Raw genomic sequence first — 21,369 nt, 5'->3', positions numbered from 1 at the left:
ACTTCAAAGAGACACTTGCTATTTTCCTACTTTTTCTAGCACAATGCTTTCACACCAATCGTACTGGTGAAGCACTCCGCCATTCTATTAAATGGTGAAGCATATATTACAGCAATACGTAAATGCACGTTTTCCTGCTGCACCTGGATAGGCTGCAACCTACAGGAGATGGGATTCTTTTTTTTTTTTTTTTTGGGAGAGAGAGAGAGACAGCGTGAGCAGGGGAGGGTCAGAGAGAGAGGGAGTCACAGACTCTGAAACAGGCTCCAGGCTCTGAGCTGGCAGTCAGCACAGAGCCCAACGTGGGGCTCGAACCCACGAACCGCGAGATCATGACCTAAGCGAAAGTCGGACCGACTAAGCCACCCAGGCGCCCCAAGGAGATGGGATTCTTTACAGATGCACAGAATTTTAAAGGGCAAGGCTCCTCAGAGACCACCCAATTCATACCCTTATTAAGGAAAGAGGAATTCAGAGTGATTTCACGACTTGCTCAGAGCCACACAGCAAGGCTGTCAGAAGGCTAGAGCAGGAACCCAGAAGTCCCACACTCAGCCATTTTTGGTCACTGATGCTTCCAGTGGAAGACTGCGTAGTGGGAACTTCATAGATGAGACTCTATCCCCTGTGGCAAGACAAGAGAAGCCTGATTGCGAAATGTGTATCCTCTGTGTTGGGGACATGTTTCCCTGAAAGCTGGAAGTGTCCAGCCAGCTCCCATGGCAGCCACCCGGGAAGATTCTGACAATGGACTCAACGGCTCTCCTTCCCTTGATTTTTCATCTGGCGCTCTGATACAAGATGTACACTGTAGAAACAGAGAAAGGAACCGAGGGGAGGAACATCAGAAACATTCTTGCCCCCTCCCAACCACCACTAGCACCACACACAAGCATGTGAATGAAACAGTTTTGTTCCTTCCCCAGCAGGAAATGCTACTGTTTTAAATACCAAACAAAGATAGCTCTTGCTTCTGGGTACAGCCCACACAATAAATAAACTTATTTTTAAAAAGGAATCTTGGCATATGATAACAAACCTATATAATTCTCTTGATCTTTAATCTCTATGCCAATGTCTTTTTTACAGATTATGGCCTCAACCCCTGACAAATCTGCTTAGTGAATTTTTGGCTGACAAATCTGGCAACACAAACGCTGTCTGAAATACATTCCAAAGGCTAAACATTTTCATAATAGCTACTTTACATAGCCTAGTAGGTTTCCCTTTAGGACACCAATTAGATTTTTTTTAAAGTGACAGTGTTAATTTTTATGATTACACACAGAACTGAGATTTTTATTTAATGTGCTGGGCCTTCTTTTAAAGCTTTTCAAGGGGATCAACCACTTTGCCAACAGACGGGTGTTACAGCAGGGGTGATTATAGTAATTTTTCATGTAATTGGGAGTAACCATTTGGTTGCTATCTTTCACATGCTTGTTGACTCATCATATAATCCTTCATAATGGAGGTTTGTTGTATGTCACGGGAACGTGCCAAGCAGTCAGGAAATAACAGAGGAACCCCCTGGCTGGTGGGGACCACAAAAGTCTTTAACATCTGCCCAATTCTTTAGACGGCAGTCCATTTTACCCAATAGCAGTGACCAAACACTGAGAGAAAGGTTTTAGAGGATTTGGGGAGAATCGGGGTTTTCTCTCAAAAGAGGAGGTCTCAAAAAACAGATTCTATTACACATCATGAAAACAAGTTTGAAAGAGAGAAGGGGTTAGTATTCATTAGAATTATCAAAGTCCCTTGCCATAAATTCAAGACTTTTAGACCAAAGTGAATGCACAATGCTGTCCCTCATATTCACTTAACACAACTCCACTTTTCATTTCCTCTTTTGAATCCCCATAGTCAGCAAAGTGCTTTAATGGAACAAACACAAACAGAGGTTCCACAGAAATGTTAGATGCTGTGTGAAATAATGGGTGATGATCAGAACTGGAAGGGGGACACCTGAGTTCTTAGCCCAGTTCTGTCATCCTGGGAGAGACATGTGAACATACCTAAGGCTCAAATTCCCCTAATATTATTTTTAATATTTTTTATTTATTTTAGAGAGAGAAAGAGCGAGAGCGAGAGCGAGAGAGAGAGAGAGAGAGAGAGAGAAAACAAGCAGGGGAGGGACAGAAAGAGGGAGACAGAATCCCAAGCAGGCTCCATGCTGTCAGTGCAGAGCTCTATGCAGGGCTTGAACTCACGAACTGTGAGATCATGATCTGAGCAGAAACCAAGAATCAGACACTTAACTGACTGAGCCATCCAGGTGCCCCCCACTAATACTCTAAGGAAGAGTAGCATCACTATGATTCCTGAGTCTCCCCAATAAAGAGGTGAAAATGAACAAGAGTAAGTCTAAAAATATTTTTTCTGTTCAAGCACTAACTACTCGGCCTTAACGTTTGACTTGAGATGATGGTTTCTGTTAACATTTTGCCTTCCTTGAACCAGTGAAGTCAGCACAGCCATCTATAATGTGCTTTCCATCTAATGCTATGTGCATATTTCCTTTGGAATTTTCCAAGAGCTACTCACTTTTATTAAAAATGTCTGGGGCGCCTGGGTGTCTCAGTTGGTTGGGTGTCTGACTTCAGCTCAGGTCATGATCTCACAGTTTGAGTTCGAGCCCCGCATCGGGCTCTGTGATGACAGCTCAGAGACTGGAGCCTGCTTTGGATTTCACGACTCCGTCTCTCCCTATCCCTCCCCAGCTCGCACTCTGTCTCTCCTTCAAAAATAAACATTAAAAACAATTTTAGAAGTGTCTAATAAAGAGCCTCTTCACCATTTACTTTTAACAGATTCAGAAGAATGACTTATTTTAACTTATCAGTGACTGTTTTTCCTTTCATATGAGGCCCATGACTATTGACAGCGATCTTGCCTGAAAAGCATTCCAGCTGGATACAACTCTTGCATATTGATTTGACCAACAACCTGCATTTGTGCTTTAGTTATCTAAGTACTTTTTTTTTTTTAACTCAAACACACTATTAAATATGCCCAATCTTACTTAGTTCCCAAGATCTGAGATAAAGGTCATTTGCCTCACTAACCAGGTGTTACAAATTAGCCATGATAGGAGTTAGCCCTAGGTTAAGTATCTTCAACAAATCCATTGCAATTATATATTATACTTTAAATAAGTTAATATAGACACAACGAATAACAAGTAAATATGGACACAACTAGAAACAAAAATCTAACAATACAAATAAAGTTTATTTAACCAAGTTTAACTTATGACACTAAAAACAAATACAAAATAAGATTATCCTATTAGAGATTAGAAATGACTATGTGTCATGTACTTTAGACTGCTGCTTAACCCTAATTATTTCTAGCATTTAGTATCACATACTCATTGCCCTCAAAAGGTCATCAGTGATACAGGCTTCTGAGACAAACTAGTTGAGGGGCGTCTGGCTAGCTCAGTTGCTATTGAATGCAACTCTTGAGTTCAAGCCCTACATTGGGCACAGAGCTCAGTTTAAAAAAAAAAAAAAAAAAAAAAAAAAAAAGCAGCAGCAGCTAGTTGAATAGCAGACCATCAAAAAAGTCAGCTGATAAAATGTGTTTATTTTGATCTAATAATTATCTGATAAGAAAGAGTAAAGACAACTGCCTCTATGGTAACCAGATTTGTAAATAATCAACCAGATAACTTCATGCTTTCTAGGAACCTCTAATCACTAGGACACTTTAATTACTGCGTATTCCTATCTGTCCAGTGCCACAGAAATTAGTAAGTACGTTACTGATGGGTAAATGAAGAAGCTTTCAGAATCAGGATTAGAAGCTGATTTCATAAACTACAATCACCTTTTAATTTACATAAAAGGAGTAAAATTCCTTTGTCAAGTTCAGTTCTACTATTTAGATCAGGACGACATTCCACTGATAAGAACTTTTATCCCACTCCTAATGTTCAGGCTGCAAAATTAAAAAACTAGCTTTCAGGTGACAGGCCATTATTTTCTCCAACAGAAGAAAATATTTTCTCAACTGAATTATATTTATAATATTAAATTTGCAAGAGTCTCCTGCCTTTCAAGGCTTCCCCTTGTTGAGTATGAATATTCCCATTTTTTTCAATAAGTAGGCTCCACACTCAATGTGGAGCCCAATACAGAGCTTGAACTCATGACCCTAAGATCAAGACCTGAGCTGACATCAAGAGTCAGACACTTAATCAACTAAGCCACCCAGGTGCCCCATGAACATTCCCTTCTGATGAACTACTTGTATCTAGACCAAATGACACTGATCAAATCATGGAGGAAAAAAAAAAACGCATTCTTTGTCATATTCTTTTATTACAGAGCTAACAACTTATTTAATTCCATTACTAAATTTGGTTTGGTAATAGTTTATCTTTTCCTCTTTGTTTTTTCTAACTTAGAAAAAGTGGGAGGTGCATGCAGACAGGGGCATATTAGGATTGATGTAGCTTCTAGTTTTCCTCTTGAGTTTAAAATCATAAACTATTCACTAATGTGAATTCTTCTGAGCAGCCTGTCAGATCCATTGTGATAATTAATATAATGGCATACTGTAAATGCCACTGTTGTTAAGGCTGTTATCTTGGTGATTGCTGTTGTTTCTGACAATGCTATTAATAACATTACTATGTTGTTAATGATACTAACAAACAATGTTAAACACAGGCAACACAATGCACTTTGTACTATACATGCATACTGGAATACTGGAATAAGTGCATTTCCTGGGTAGAAGCTGATCATCTAAATTGTAAGCGACACCCACAGTACTTGTCTTCAGAGCATCTATATATTGGATGTGAGTGGGTGAGACTTTGCAAAGAAAGGCTGGGAAACCAGTTTTACATAATAGCTCTTCAGAGTACAAATTGAAAGTTGAAGGACTGTATGAAGATTTGAAGAAGAGAAATCTTGGGAAGATGAAACCAGTGTGAATTGAGAAGTTAGTGAGAAGATTTAGAATTTTACAATATCAGAGTATCTATTACATCAGTGACAAAACAGCTAGACAACAACTTTATATTACTAATATTTTTCTGATGACAAATGCAACATACTTGATTGTAAAAACACTGGATGACACAGAGTAATAAAAGGAGAAAAATCAGAAGCATGTGTAATACTATCAATGGGTAGATAATTTAAATTTTGAGTAATTGGTTTTGCAATGGAGAGAACCCTAATTAGATCAACAGTTTAGTGGTTTTTTTTTTTTTTTTTAGTGTTTTATTTGTTTCTGAGAGAGAGAGAAAGACAAACAGCATGAACAGGGGAGGGTCAGAGAAAGAGGGAGATACAGAATCTGAAGTAGGCTCGAAGCTCTGAACTAGCTGTCAGCACAGAGCCTGATATGGGGCTCAAACCCACGAACTGTGAGATCATGACCTGAGCCAAAGTCGAACGCTTAACCAACTGAAACACCCAGGTGCCCCTTAGTGTTTTTCTAATATTACTTCACAACTTGTTAGTGGAAGATACAATCAGTTTTTTGGTTTACAATCAGCATCCTTTCTAATAATGGATTAAAATTAAGTTTTTACAGAAGTTTTGTGTGAAGCTTTTATTCATATGCATGATGCAGATAGGTATGGGTCATGATGTAAATTAATTTCTACACATAGGTTACAAACACTGAAACTGCTTAAAAGCTTTCAATTGTCATGATTTGGGTTGAATTCTTTGAAAAAGATAAAGAAACTGGTATGGAGATCTAAAAAGTAATGAGACATATTGCATAATAATTTTTTTTAATGTTTTATTTACTTCTGAGAGAGAGAGAAACAGTGTGAGCAGAGGAGGGTCACAGAGAGGGAGATAACAGAATCTGAAACAGGCTCCAGGCTCTGAGCTGACAATCAGCACAGAGCCCAATGCGGGGCTCAAACCCACAAACTGGGAGATCATGACCTGAGCCGAAGTCAGACGCTTAACCGACTGAGCCACCCAGACGCCCCTTTCATAATAAACTTAATCTTGGTAAGAAATATATTGGGGGCGCCTGGGTGGCTCAGTCGGTTAAGTGTCCGACTTCGGCTCAGGTCATGATCTCATGGTTCCTGGGTTTGGGCCCCACGTCGGGCTCTATACTGACAGCTAGCTCAGAGCCTGGAGCCTGCTTCAGATTCTGTATCTCCCTCTCTCTCTGACCCTCCCATGCTCACACTGTCTCTCTCTAATAAATAAATAAAACATTAAAAAAATTTTTTTCAAGTATCTTGAAAACACTACTTTATTACAACACTGATGGAGATGTCAATCGCCTTCACTGTGCTGACACTCACATATACCAGATGCCATTGAGCCAAAACAGACAGTTGTTAACCTTACTGAGCTCACAAACTAGGTATTAATCAAATAACTAAGCAAATACTTGTACAATTTCAACTGTGATAAATGCCATGGTGCTCACAGAGTCCATAACAAGGGAATGTAATCTAATTTAACCCACAGGAAAATTCACGAGAGGCTGCCCTGAAAAGGTGCCATCACTGCATTTTGAAGAGTAGATATAAGGTTAAGAGGAGACATTCCAGACAGAGGACAGCATATTCAAATGCCTGAATCTGGGGGCCCTGGGAGTACAAAGCCCACATGGCCAGTCGCTTTAGATCTGCTCACAAGGAGATTATCACAGGCACTCTATGATCTGGATTTAGCATATTTGCATGTCCAGTGGGGAGAGACATTGTCCTTCCTTGAAAATGAGCTCAACTGCTTCAACAAGTTTAGGTGATGATCTGCTTGCAACATAAACATGGGTGGGTCAGATGATCTTTTGTGTGGCCTTCTAATTCTGCTTTTTCTTTCGTTTTTGTTGTTTAACGCACGTGGATAGTTCATTTGTGGATCACACAACTGCCGACAGGGCTTAAAATGTAGCTGGACAGCTCCAGAGTTGATGCTTGTTCTTTATGTACACATGAATATGCATATTCCCCTGATAATAATTTCTTCCTAAAATACCACTACATCCCTGATAAGCTCATTAATATCTCCCCTTAGAGGAAAAGGAGCTAGGAAACTTCTAAATACATCTTCTATATCTTAAAAGACACAAATACAGACCAATCAGCTATATTTTTGAATTCTAAAAACTGTAGGCACATTTTGGGCTGTTAGTTTCTTCTACTCTAAAATCACTTGGCAGCTTGCTAGGTATTTAGCATTAGGAAACTTTAATTTAAAGAAAGCCAAGGTTTCCAAAAAAACAAACAAATTTAATTTAAGCAGTTCTGGAAAGCTCAGCCTCTTAAAGTATAAATGCATAACAGAGTAGGAAAAAAATTAAAATAGGTAAATTTCATTTTGTTAGTACAACTGTGTAGTAATTGTTTCTCAGAGCCATTTTAGGAGGTAATTCTTTCTTCAGTTTGGCTACCAAAAAATAATTTATCTTTAAAGCATTGTTCCACATTTGGTCCAGAAATTTCATTTATTCATTCATTCATTCAACTAACACTAATTAGAAACAAGTAGTTATGACATATATAATTTTAAATATTTACTGAAGTTACCTAGATATGAAAGAAATCCCTCCAGTCTGTTTCCTACATGAAGTCAGGAATGATTCTGTAAATCTTATTATGACATCCCCTGATTCAATGATATCCCTCTGCACTTGAGGTAAAAATCTAAGTCCATCACATGACTTTTTATAAAGCTCTACAAAAATCCGGTCCTGCCTATTTTCAAGTCTCATCTCACACCAGCCCTCAGTTACTATGCCCTGGTCACACTGGCCAGCTGTCAGCTGGTACCTAGGGCCCTAACATAGGCCAGTTGCACACAGAGAAGAGAGCCGCCTCCATTCTTCACTTGTGTGATATTAACATACTTTTTAGGTCTCCACTTAATATGTTTCAATGGGAATACCGATGGAGATTATGTCCCCCTGTGAGAATACCCTGCACGTTTTCTTCATAAGCTTTATCACAATTTATAATCATGTACATTTTTGAATGAGTTTTTAAAAATATTGGTCTTTTCCACTCCACGGTGGGCCCCAGAAGGGTAAAGATCACACCTTGCTTCTTCACTACTAAATTCTAGAGCTTTGCTCAATAAATATCTACAGAATACTTCTGTTTTAATCCTAGATCTACCACTAGTTACTTAGTCTGGCACAGGTTATTTAACCTTTTTTTTGTAAAAATTTTTTTTATATATTTTATTTATTTCTAGGAGAGAGAGAGACAGCATGAGCAGGGGAGGGTCAGAGAGAGAGGGAGTGACAGACTTTGAAACAAGCTCCAGGCTCTGAGCTGGCAGTCAGCACAGAGCCCGACGCGGGGCTCGAACCCACGAACCCTGAGGTCATGACCTGAGCGAAAGTCGGACGCTTAACCGACTAAGCCACCCGGGCGCCCCACAAGTTATTTAACCTTTCTAAAGCCAATCTGATCATCTAAAAATGACTACAATACTACCTTCTTCTATTATATTTAAAATTGTTTTACTACTATTGCCTAGTAGAGAGCTGGGCTTAATAAATGAATAAAACTTCTTTCCCCACTCCCTCTCCTTTACCTCCATGCACATCTAAAAATCTTTCAACACCTGTCCAAAATAAAGCAATGATTCACAAGTCTGGCATTTCTCAGCCACTAGTTTACTTTTCCCTTTCTACTCCCCAATTAAGAGAAAGCTCATTTTGAGGTTTAATGGAGAGTGTCACAGGTTCATCAGAGTTCAATTCAGCAGTCTGGAGTGAATCTGTAATAATCCATGACCACAGACCAGTTTGTATTTTTCCACTAATAAAACTCAAGAATGGCTATGTTTAAATGGAATTTTGCAGGTCATTAATCCATTCTAAGGACTGACTCTTTTGGCTGTTTAATTGGGAAACAGTGGTGCTAGGAGGGGACTACAAATCTAGATTTACCTAAAATATAAGGTGGTAATTTGTTTCTATTTTATTAGTTTGTACTTCAAAAGAATTTCTGAATGACTTAAATTGAAAATTTCTAAAAGCCACTGTCCCCTTTCTAAATCAAACAGGAGTTAGATATTTGCAATGACTCCATAAAATGCTAAACCCCGGTGGGGCAAAAAGGTTCTTTCTTATTTTAAACTAAGAAAAGTTCTAGAAAATTGTCCTTTCTTGTTCTGAACTGACTACAGTTATTTTGCTGCTTCAGAAAAGACTCATGTGTACTGTAAGTAATTGGTTGAAACACACGTCAAATGCCACAGCTCTGGCCAATGAAACATGAGGGGAGGATTAGAGGAGGCGGTTTCTAGCATAGCTTTTTCTCCTTTTGAAATGGTACATAGGGGCGCCTGGGTGGCTCAATCGGTTAAGCGTCTGAATTTGGCTCAGGTCATGATCACATGGTTCATGGGTTCAAGCCCCGCGTCGGGTTCTGTGCTGACAGCTCAGAGCCTGGAGCCTGCTTTGGATTCTGTGTCTCCCTCTCTCTCTCTGCTATTCCCCTGGCTCATGCTGTGTCTCTGTCTCAAAAATAAATAAGCTATAAAAATAAAATAAAACAGGGACATTCCCCTTTTCTGCCTATGCATGTATAAACTACAAGTTATCTGGTCTATGGCAGCTGTCTGGGAATGGCAGCTTGGCATATATGGAATAAGAAATATTATCTGCATTAACAGAAGCAAAAACTGAAGTGTACAAATGTAGAATGACTGGACACGGTGCAATCTGCTCATGATACAGAATGCCTCAGTTGCTATAAATTATCTGGTAATTCTCTACTGCTCCCTTCTTTCCCTCCACTACCCATAGTCCAACCAGTCCTCAAAGTTTTAATCCTGGCAAATGCCTATACCAATGTCCTTTCACTCCTCAAACACCATATACATATTTTTAAATTCTACAGAACTAGTAAGAAAGATGTCCACTTACTAATCACATGTATAAATGGGTGGACAGATAGATGAATAGATATCTCATATATACACACATTGAATATACATTGAATACATTTATATTAATGTATGTCACATTCACTTAACATATATACATTCAAAACATTTAACATGCATTTTTACATATATTTTTCATATATACTGTACATGTGTGACCATGTGTAATGTGTCTACAGCAAGAGGGATCGAGACAGAGAGTATAGTTAATATCTTGTGGAAATCCAAAACAAGACTGGAAACAATCCTCAATCGCCAGAAATTCATAGATTCGGTGTTTCTGTGAATGACTAGTATTGTTCTTTCGCCAGCATGTTAGTAAGGAAAATTCATGAAAGCAATGTCAGTAAGTAGTTTCCTTATCTCTGCAGAGGTTTTAATGACTAACTGCCATTCCTCTCCTTTATTTCTCTATCTTCTTTGGAACTGGAATGACTCACCCTAAAGATGATGACTAAATGTCTATGGTGATTTAATGCTGTCACCCACAGTAAAGACATGGCTAGAAACTGTCAATTATTAGGCTAATCAAAAAATACTAGATTTCTACAATGGAAAACAAATAACTGTCACTAGAAATGTTCAGTTGGAGTTTAAAGTAGATGCATATGAGGTTAAAAACAAACATGCAGTCACTAACAGAGTCATTCCAGAACTATCACCAGCCTGTCTCTATTTTCTTCATGCTGCAAAGGTGCATTTCAACCACACCTTAAAAAATTGAAGTTTGGAATGGAATGCTTGATTTTGTTTTCCTATTTTTGTTGAGAGACTTGATATTGCGACTCTCTCTAAATATAATATTCCTTCCTCAGAATCTAGTATTACACCTGATACATTGGAGTGGCCCCCAAACCTGACCTTGAGCTTGCAAGAGGTCAAGCAGTGGGATTTAGAAAACCAAGAATTTGGCATGAGAGTAGTAGATACTATAGGTACTTATTAATTTATAAATTATGTGCTTCCCCTCCCATCTCTATACCATGAAACTTGAACCATTTTAGTATTTCTCATTACTAAAAACAAAATAACTTCTTTTGTCTGCTAGCATATTCCTTCAGGACCCCCTTCTCCTTTTTTCCTATACTAATCAGTGAGCCAGAAAGAAGTATATGGGACGTTTTAGTGTGTAACAAACATCATGGCATACAAAATGCATAAATAACAATAATATATATGGTCTGTCATACAAAAGATGCTAAAATAGAATGTCTGAAATATAAGCCTATAACATTGCCAAAATATGTCACCAAACCGAGGATCACATGTATACAATATCCTACTTTAAGAAAAATACAGATTTAAAAATTACAACCTAGGAGACTCCATTTTAAGTTGACCTAATATATTAGTCAATGTTTCTCACAAATAAATCAACCCATTAGATAATTACCATCACATTTAATCATTATAGCCAAGTATAGGGAGCAGCATAATCTTTTTTTTCTATTGAACAACTTATCTCACTCTGGAATTAGCCTGAAAGTAAATTGAGGGTTACTTGTCTGGTTATACCTGACCAGTTTACAGAAATTAATTTTTAAAGATTCTAGGTTTGAACAGAAACATGGTTTTGTAAAATAAATGTAGATTTTTGAAAGCAATCACTCTGTTTGTTTAACGTTTGATTCACTCAATAGCAATTCCTCCCTGAAGCACTTGTGAAGTAGTTTGTGGACATGCTTGCAGTAGTATACTTGTGTGCAAAAATCAAACATAAAAACTGATCACATGCTCACAGCTGGAAACCGTGTCAGGCTTTATTCAGGAAGGTATCAGGCATTATCATTTAGCGCTCCCACAGCGGGAGGAAAAATGGTGGCACAGAGGAGAACCATCACATCAGACACACTCCAGGGGTTTCCTTTCCCTACATTGTTCCTCTCCCAAATGTAACTCTTTAAATTTTAAATAGGAAAAGAACACACAGAATCATTGCTCAGAACAAAAACAGGAGGGGGGAGTGGATAAGAGGGAGTAAGGTAGTGGCAAAACAAGAAGGAAAACATTTCTCATTAAATAAAGTGAATTCTAGAAAGCTCAAGATGCACTTTAATGTGTCCTTAAGACCTAAAGAAGCACACACATCAAAGAAGTTTTGAAGATCTACTTTAGCTCAGACAGTGCAGTGCTATACTGTGCTGTTTTACAATTGTTGATTGTGAACAAGTTACTTCTTAGTGATCAAATGCAAATGAATTCAAGACTAGCTAACTGTCTTATAAACCTATTCTTACCAGATATGTAATATATTAATAAATATTAAGCTAATTTAAAGAGTTTAAGACACACAAACTTGAGCACATTTTATTTCTCCTTTCCAGATAAGAAATCATCTTCCAACCCTGTTACCTAATTCTATTTCTTCATAGAAAATTATAATTTAGGAATTTTAATCACTGAAAATCCCAATTTTCACATTATCCTTGTTTAATACCATTTAATATCATCATTATTTTAGAAAAAATTATTATAATACAATGTTTATTTTACCAGAAAAGCAAAATTCAGGAAAGGGTTGGTTTCAGCAAGTAGAAGAATTTCACAACAAAAAATGATAGCTATTTCAAATCAATGGCAGTCCACGCCAATACCTTCAGTAGCGGTAATAACCAGTTCCTGAAGGTCCACTAAGTGGTTTTCCTTCAGTGTATTTTGCTGCACCTACTGCTCTTCTTGTTGGCACTGCAGGCATTGTTGGCATACTTTGCAGTGTTGACTGAAAAGTGGCCCTTTGAACCCCAGACACTTGGCTATCTATTCTGCTTTAGGAATGATTTGTAAAGAAATCTTTATCAGCATATAATAGCTAAGGAAATGTAGAAAACAGATTTCAGACCATCCATCTCCTAGGACTTTTTTTTTTTTTTTTTAAGTAATCTGTACCCCCCAGTGTGGGTCTTGAACTCACAACCCCAAGATCAAGAGTTGCATGCCTTGCTGACAAAGCCAGCCAGGGTCCCCCATCTCCTAGAATTAGAGTTGAGTCATCTGCACCCTCAGATTTCATTCTGCAATATTATGATAAAATTCTCATTTATCTTTCTCACAACTCTGTCACAAATACAGAAACTAAGCCATAAACAGATTAACTACTTTTAGCCTAGACTAAATCTTAAATAAATTTTAGATATGACCTCTAGCCTCCTAACTGCAAAACTGTTCTTTCTAGAAGTTCCTATTCTGACACATATGTATGTGTGTATATATATTATATATATGTGACTATTTATGTATATATACATGTGAATACACACATGCAAATATGGAGATAAGTATATATCCATATATATACACACACACACCCTTTTAAACTTTGTTTTCTAAAATGAGAAAAATATAATAGATCCTTAGGCAGAAATAAGAAGAAAGTGAATATGTGCATTTTCTTTTTAAACAGGGAATCAGATCAGCCTAACAAGATGTTTCCCTGAAATATTGGCCTCAAATGAGTCCATTCAGCCATGGCAAGGAGAGGTTTCCAGCCAAAACATTTAATTAGTGCCCAATTAAGACAGCCAGAATGATGTGAAGTCCGGGCTCTGGCCGCATGCACGCCTCAGGATGGGTAAGCAGCTTAAGTGAGTCTAGTCTGACTAAAAGCTGTCAACTGTCAAACTGTCAGTGGGCCATATGGGTCAGGCAGCATCTCTCTGAAGAATTCGGCTTGTCCACTCACCAGGGGAAAAACACCTCCAAAACCATTGGATTGACAAATACCCAGCGGTTCTGCTAAGCAGGAAGGAACTAAAGTTATGATCAGATTAGAAGAAGAGACCAGCCGTGTCCCCTTTTAAACTTTCCTGGCACCCCACCAGCTATAGGAAAAGGTCCAAACTCCTTAAAATGGCCGACAACACCCTGCCTAATTATCTGGCCTCATCTCTCATCCTTCCCTCTCCCTGCTTTATCCTTGAGCAACATTAAACTGCTTGGCATTTCCTTCATATGCATGTGCACTTTCTGAACTCCAAAGCTTTGCTAATACTGTACCCTCTGCCAATAATACCATTCTCTCCTCTCCCCCCACCTCAATTCACTCATCTCTTTCACTCAAACTCATCCTTTTAGATTAAACTTAGGAGTCAGCTGCTACAAAAAGCCTTCCCTACCCATCCCCTCTACCATTAACCTTGGTCAGGATTACAGACCCCTTTCCCATGCTCCCATAAGCCGCTGGGTATCCAATACTCACGTTAATGCATAGGATTCTCATCATCTCTTTATGAACCCATTCTCTTCTCTTGACTGGAGTATGCAAACGGATGGCAGGAGTGTATCTCCTTTGCCTTCATAATCCTAGCACCAGAACACTGAATGTGTCCCTGATTATTATTAATTGTTAAAAACAAGTTAATCATGAAATAAATTATACCCAATTTTATCCCACATTAATTTCCCTCTTTTGTTTCAAAATGTCCCTTTTAGGCAAGCAAATATCATCATACAATTTGATTGCTTTGCCTATACAAACATAGTAAGTCAATACATAAGCCAGTCACTGCAACAAGATGAGCCATTGCTCATCTTGTGCTGAGGTCAATGGGTACCCCCTTCCATGAGGACATGTACAGGGAAGAGGAGATGGGAATTAAAATCAATTAAGGCATTAGTCTGAGTGATACCTAATGGAGGAGTATACTGGCAATCAAAAAATCAAATGATCTTTAAGATAAATTATTTTAGCTTTGGTATTTTATCAAAACCAGAATCAAATAGGAATGTGGACAATGGAGCAAAAGATGAAATCTTGGTTTGTAGAAGTACCCTAATCTTGTTCTAGTTTCTTCCTCAACAGAAATATTTTCATATGAATATTAGAAAACTCATAGGCAAACTCCTTTTCAAGGAGAGAACATGAAGTGAGATACTACCAGATTCAGTTAGAGCTTGAAGCCTCTGTGTGTGTGTGTGTGTGTGTGTGTGTGTGTATGCACGCACATGTGCGCGCACAGGTCATGAGGTGCTAATTCCCCAGGACCTATTCGGTAAATACTGGAGATTGCGATCTTTACATTCATCCGCCCACTACCTTTTGAGTACATGTGTGGTATGAATTCCCTCCAAGGCAGGCCTGTCTCTGCCCCCTAAAAACCCTGGGACCAAAGGGTGTTGCCTCCTTAACAGTTATGTAAGGAAATGTAAAATTTTCTCTTTTTTGAAATTTTAGATAAACAATTAGCCTGCTCTGTATCTATAGAGCAACTCTTAAAACAAGAGCTAAGATTAGAGATACTAACTCAACCCCAAATGTCACATAATTAAATGTAACCAAAAAACTTTATGAAATCTTTGATAAAAAATATGCATTAGAAAACACTAAACATTCTCAAACTAATCCTTTCAAAGTTCAAAATAAAAATAGAACCTGTGAACTAATCATTTGACTGAGGTCCTGAAAATGAGCACATGTAAATGATGTCATTTTGCAAATACCAACTGTTGGTCACAACTCCCAGTACAGACAATTCAGGCTATAGTTATTGCCAAAAAAAAAAAAAAGTTAAAACATAAGTTATTTTAATAGATCAAAGAACCACTCTCAGCAATAACTCTTGTGCCCAACTCTGAAAAACTGCTTTCTCTGGCTATCAGGAAAAAGACCCTAGAGCTCTGCATTGAGCTATGTGAAATGTCTTGTGCTTCTCCTAGGAGTAGGGTCTTCTGTGTTGCTAAGAAACTGATGGAAAGTTCCTTAACCTAAGATAGGGATGTCCACTAAATAAAAGAGGAAAAGGATTAGAATGTTAACTAGGACTTTCTACCTGAAGGATCAGGTCTCACCCCCCCCCCCAAAAAAATTTAATTTTTTCTTCATTTACAAAGGAGAAAAGCTCCTCCTGTGTCACAAAAGAACATGTGCCTGTCAGGACACAGAATCACCAAGTCCATGAAGGTTTCTCCAGGGTGCCTGCAAACCTGAAGGAGGTAGACTTACACCAAGCCATAGTAGTGACCGAGCTAGCAGCGGCTTTCCCTCTAACTGCAGCCAAACCACATGAGCGGATAGCTCCCAGTCCCCGCTTCCCACATCCAGAGGTACCAAGGTTCCTCCAGGCCTCCTGATCAGCTGCAGGGAGAAGTTTCTAAGCCTCTTCAAGGGGACACTAAGAACACTCGTGCAGTCCCTGCTACTGCCATCCAGCTGGCTATATCGAGGGGGAAAATCAAGGAACATATTGACTAGGAAACAGAACTCTGGAGAGAAGCAGAAATATAAACAAACAACAACAAAAAGACTCTAGGTAGAAAAAGGAATGAGAAAAAGAAAGAGCCTCCTGGTATTTATATTCTTTAACATCTAATGGGAAGATTTATTTTTTTTCTTCCTGATAGTAGACTGTTAACTCCTCACAGGCAACACTTGGAAAGAAGTCCCTGAAGACTCTGTTGCTCCTTCCTGGAGAAAATGTGGGAAGAGATGCAGAAAGGGACCTCCCCTCTCCTTTTTCAGGGGGCATTCCTTCCTTAGGTCAGAAGAAAGGTGAACCTTATTACGAGGAATCTTTAATTTGAGTATGCTGGTCTTGAAATGTACACATAGGTCAGAAAGGAATGAGAACTGGACTTTTCAGATGGGCAAAATGAAAGTCCCATATACGGATATTGTACGGGAAGGTCCCAGGGTTTTGCTACTGAGTCTGTACAGTGGGTTAATTATAGGGAAGAAGAAAGCTAAGGTCATAGGTATCAAATCAAGCCCTTACTTAAAACAACCACAGTGGTCAGGGTCAGGGCAGAATTGGGGGAAAACGTTTAGTATAAAGAAGTGATATCAGAATCAGACATCTGAACCAAGATTTTTAAAAAATGTCAAACACAATGGTTATAGAAGACTCCTGACTCAGATTTATAGTCTTCAAGGTCAGGACCACAGAGTCAGGTCACCACCAATAGGACAATAATCTCTCCATATGCATGGTTTTAATAATGAGAGCTAAAAGAACAAAACTAGTTAATTCACATAGGTACTGTTCTCAGATTTGTTTTGTAAAGATGTATCACAGTACAAAGAAGGTAACAAACTCCACAAGCCTCCTGAAAGTGAAAACAAGCTTTGTGCTGGTAGTAACCAAGGATTCTAATTGGACATTCAGGGATATACCTTAAATAGAAGAAATCAAGCACTGAGCTTGCTATTGACATATAAATGTTGAATTAGAAAAAAAAATAGTCAATTCCCATGACTTGGATTAACAGAGATGACAGGTCTAGTAAAGCAAACTGAAGGAGAGCCCTCTAGGTAATAATGATCATAAGGTCTATAGACTGTGTCTAGAATGAAAGAGAGGAAAAAAGCTGAAAAAGTCTAAGACAGTGAAACTCTGAAATCAAATATCAACTGTTAAAGCATATAAAGCATTGAAAATTGAAATTATTCCAGGTTATCTAAAATTGGTAATACTCTATAGTGCTAGAGACTATGCTCAATAAATATTTACATGGAAGACTAAAAATATGGAAACACTAACATTAAAAACAATCAAAGAATTTGAACTCTTCTCTACAAGGCATTAAAATATGTATACAAAATATAAAAACAATGGAATATTTAAAAATCAGTATTTCCAGGAGCATCTGGTTGGCTCAGTAGAGCCGGCAACTCTTAATCTTGGGGTCATGAGTTGGGCATAGACCTTATTTAGAAAAATAATATAAATAAGTAAATAAATTTTTAAATCAGCATTTCTAGTATATAAAGTTCAAAAAAGTAACAAAGAAAGAATAAGCAATTTAATAATCTGTCAGCCAAATAGGAGGAGGCTTGAGGTGGTCCTTCTAGGATTATTGTTTAGTTTCTTGATCTGGGTAGATTCAATTTGTAACAATTCACTGAGCTGTACAGTTATGATCTGTGCATCTTTATGAATGCTATTCTTCCATAAAAAGTTTTCTAAAGAAAAAAAGAAGTCATCCGTCATGGTCAATGGTCCTAAACCTGGAGTTTCTCCTTGCCAGGGTATTTAAGAATGAGGCTCCCAAGATAAAAACTAACAATGACATCCTAGGTTGTAAAATATGCAATTATCTAAAAGGCTTGAGAGCAACCCACACTTGGTCAATAGGTAAAGTCTTTAAAAGCATCTTAAGAGATACCTGTTTGAATCCTACGAAAACAGGCAGTGGATATGCGCAGGGAACCTGACTCTGCAATGTGTGAAGCTGAGTCTGCATAACTTGAGTGAAGTGACTTCGGGAGTAAAAATGTTCTTTTTGTCCAACTTCCTTCCGACCGATTTAATAACCAAAAAAAAAAAAAAAGCATTTCTTTGGTCCCCGATAACACAGCATGTGTCCAGTAACAAAATCTGAATCCCACATTCAAGTCCCGATTCCATCACTTCTGAAGTGCCACTCTTTGGGCAAAATATTTGACATCGCCGAGTCAATAATTTCTATATACAGAGAATGGAATAACACGGCACGCTCTATTTACCTTCTTGGGTTATTTCCAGTCTCACACAAGATAATGTTAGCAAAAAACCAAAAACCAAAAACCAAACCTGTAACATCGTGTTAAATTAACTGAACAAGCAGGTCGCTAGACTGAGGTAGCTCACATTTCCACAAACCAAATTTTAGGCCTACGATGCCTCCAAGAAATCCGAAACCTAAAGAAAGCCAATCACAAACCGCCACCTAGGCTGTCCCAAATAAGGTAACTGCTTCGGCTGTAGCCAATCAAGAAACGTCCAGGCTTTGCACCACACGTTCTCTATAAAAAGCCTTTCTCTGGGTTTCGGTCGCCGCCTGAGCGCTAACCACTTCCGGTTTGACGCGCGGCCAAATTCGAACTTACTTTCACTCAAACTCTTAAAATTTGCAGTACTGTATATACCTCAGTTTATCTTTTTAACGGCTGTAAAACAGTATGACTCTGTGGGTTCGCAGCCTCAGGAGTTTCCTCGGAGGAAATCGGGAACTGGCTCCCGGGGAAAGGAGGGCAGGGACGGAAGGAAAAAGTGGCGGTTTTATAATGAAGGGCACTTACTGCGGAGGCTGGTGTTCCTTGGTCACAGGGGGGGGCAGATCTCTGCACGCGCCCGCCAGAATCCTGAAGTTTAGGAAGAGGCCTTAACAGGGTTCAGTCCTGTGTACCAGCCAGACCGTCCGCAAGCGTTGCTCTCTCAAGGTTGCCCTCTTGAAACGGCTCCGGCTGCGGGAAAGGCGAGCGGAACCTTTATCCCAAGTACACGGAAGAGATGGGAGCCTCCTGTGTTTGGGTCCAGGTGGGGCAGGTTCTTAAAAGTGCTGATCCAGGGGCGCCTGGGTGGCTTAGTCGGTTGGGCGTCCGACTTTCGCTCAGGTCATGATCTCGCGGTTCGTGAGTTCGAGCCCCGCGTCGGGCTCTGTGCTGACTGCCAGCTCAGAGCCTGGAGCCTGTTTCAGTCTGTGACTCCCTCTCTCTCTGACCCTCCCCTGCTCACGCTCTCTCTCTCTCTCTCTCTCTCTCTCTCTCTCCCTCTCTCTCCCGCCTAGAAATAAATAAATAAAACATAAAAAAAAGTGCTGATCCAGTCTGACTGGCTCCATTTATTCCCTTTCATCTACCCTGTATACCATCAGCTACTTTCGGCTTCTTAAAAACAAGTATGTATTATGCTGTGCTCTTGTTTCAAACCTACAGCGGCCCCCTTCGATCTGCAGCCACAATCCTCTGAGAATAAGGTCCCAGCCTTCCTCAGGCCTCTCATCTCCTGCAGTACCCCATTTGGAGCCCAATGTCACAGGTTTCTGTATTGTACCATGTATCCTTTCTAACTCTACAAATTTCCTACAAAAACTCTACAAAATTCCTGTCCTACTCTTCCCTCATTGTCTATTTCTCTCCTCCATTTATTTTCCAACTGCGTCTATCCTTTACGGTCCTATTCGCCTCCTTTCTTTAAAGAAAGCCTCCTTCATTGAAATAACCCTAGTTTATTGATCTATGTATTATCCCTGAATTTCTATGGATATTATCTTCTGCATCTAAGTTCACAATTTGGTTATATGTTTCTCTAAAAATCTGTATACGGTAAGACCCCTCTTCAGCCCTGTTAACTCGCTTTAGAAAAGGTATCATCTCCTCTATTTCTTTTCCCTTTTCCCAGTAACGTGCACACTGCTGAGACGTTCAATAAATATTGGGGTTCTTAAAAATATCCATGGAAATTAAGTTAATAATTCCTAAGGGGCATGGGACACTTCCATTGATACCTATGTGTCAAAGGAATTATTTCTCTTATTAATATCAAATATGCCTTCTGAGAAGTGCCTTGTGAAACTATAGACAATTAGAAGGAACCTAGGTCACCAGAGAACCAACCTATGTCACTGTCCCTGATATGTAAAACTCAGACAAATACCCAAAAAAATCCATACGCGGGACTTAGATAAATACGAAATTAATCCAAAGTAAGTACAAAATATTAACAATGCAAAACAAGGCTGCATAATAAATGCTTAAATTGTGCTTGAGTTTTGACAAAAGGAGTTCTGACGATTTCTACCTACCAAGATTAGACGCAATAACCAGGTCACTAAGGATGGGAGAGAAAAATGGGCAATTGGTCCAAAACAAAATTCAGCTGCATTTTGAACATGGCCATTAAGTGCATCGAATTAAACTCCTGCAAATAGGTCTGGCTATAGGTGGGTAGTGGCTCTGAGATTTGCAGGGTGCATAATGTGGATGAAAGAAGGAAGAAGGAAAGGGAGTCTGGTGAGGAAATGGGGGGAAAGGTACTTGGAGACCTCTTTACTTGGCTAACCTTTGTGGTTCTGATTTTTAGCTTTTTTTTTTTTTACATTTTTCCTTTCCGTTTTGTATTCATGCCCAGATTCAAAGTGATGGCTTCATAATAATAAATAAATAAATAAGGAACTGAGAAAAGATCCAAATGACATGCCAAGAAGGGTTACAAGCTTGGCTCCAGATCTCACTGTAGTGAGAGACAGAGAGTAGGTTTGGAATTGCCCTGCCTGGACGCCTGAAAGGCAGTGACAGACATCCAATTATGAAGCTCAAGGGTCATTTTCTCTTGCCACGATTAGATGCCCATGCTGCCTGGCATTCACATTTTAAAACATTTCTTTAAGAGATAGTAATGTTTCTTCTTCCCTTCTACATGATTTAGTAGTACATGGGTCTTCTCATAGACCTTTCTTTAGCTTCAGGAATGAGCTGGGTTTGAGGAATACCTAGATTCCTACAGAGCTAATGTCCTAGAGCACTGTAGCTCTGACATCGCCAGCTGAGGCTGCTCAAAGCCTTTTAGCACTCATCACTAACCTTAAGATAAGCCCAGTGAACAAGAAGGTAGAAAGAAGAATAGCTGCTATGGGAAGGTGATGATTAAAACAGAGAATAATAACTTAAGTTCATGGACTTTTTAAAAAATGTTTTCACAACCGTCATCTCATTTGATCCTCAGACAACCCTGTGAAGCCAGCAGAGCAAAAATGATCATCTTCTTCGAATAAACAA

The 21,369-nt window shown here is 39.0% G+C and overlaps 1 long non-coding RNA gene across 1 annotated transcript in view; it reads right to left on the bottom strand.

Moving 5' to 3' along the window:
- LOC120224793 overlaps positions 1 to 19,130 on the bottom strand; it is a 376,847-nt gene extending 357,717 nt beyond the window's left edge. The window contains exon 1 of the long non-coding RNA XR_005526663.1: positions 18,892 to 19,130. This is a non-coding gene — a long non-coding RNA (uncharacterized LOC120224793). The remainder of the gene's footprint in view (positions 1 to 18,891) is intronic.
- Positions 19,131 to 21,369: the final 2,239 nt, after the last annotated feature.

This window comes from Hyaena hyaena, unplaced genomic scaffold, assembly GCF_003009895.1.
Source record: "Hyaena hyaena isolate Hyena2069 unplaced genomic scaffold, ASM300989v1 scaffold_1246, whole genome shotgun sequence".
NCBI classification, from domain to species: domain Eukaryota; kingdom Metazoa; phylum Chordata; class Mammalia; order Carnivora; family Hyaenidae; genus Hyaena; species Hyaena hyaena.
This window is presented reverse-complemented; position numbering and strand designations above follow the sequence as displayed.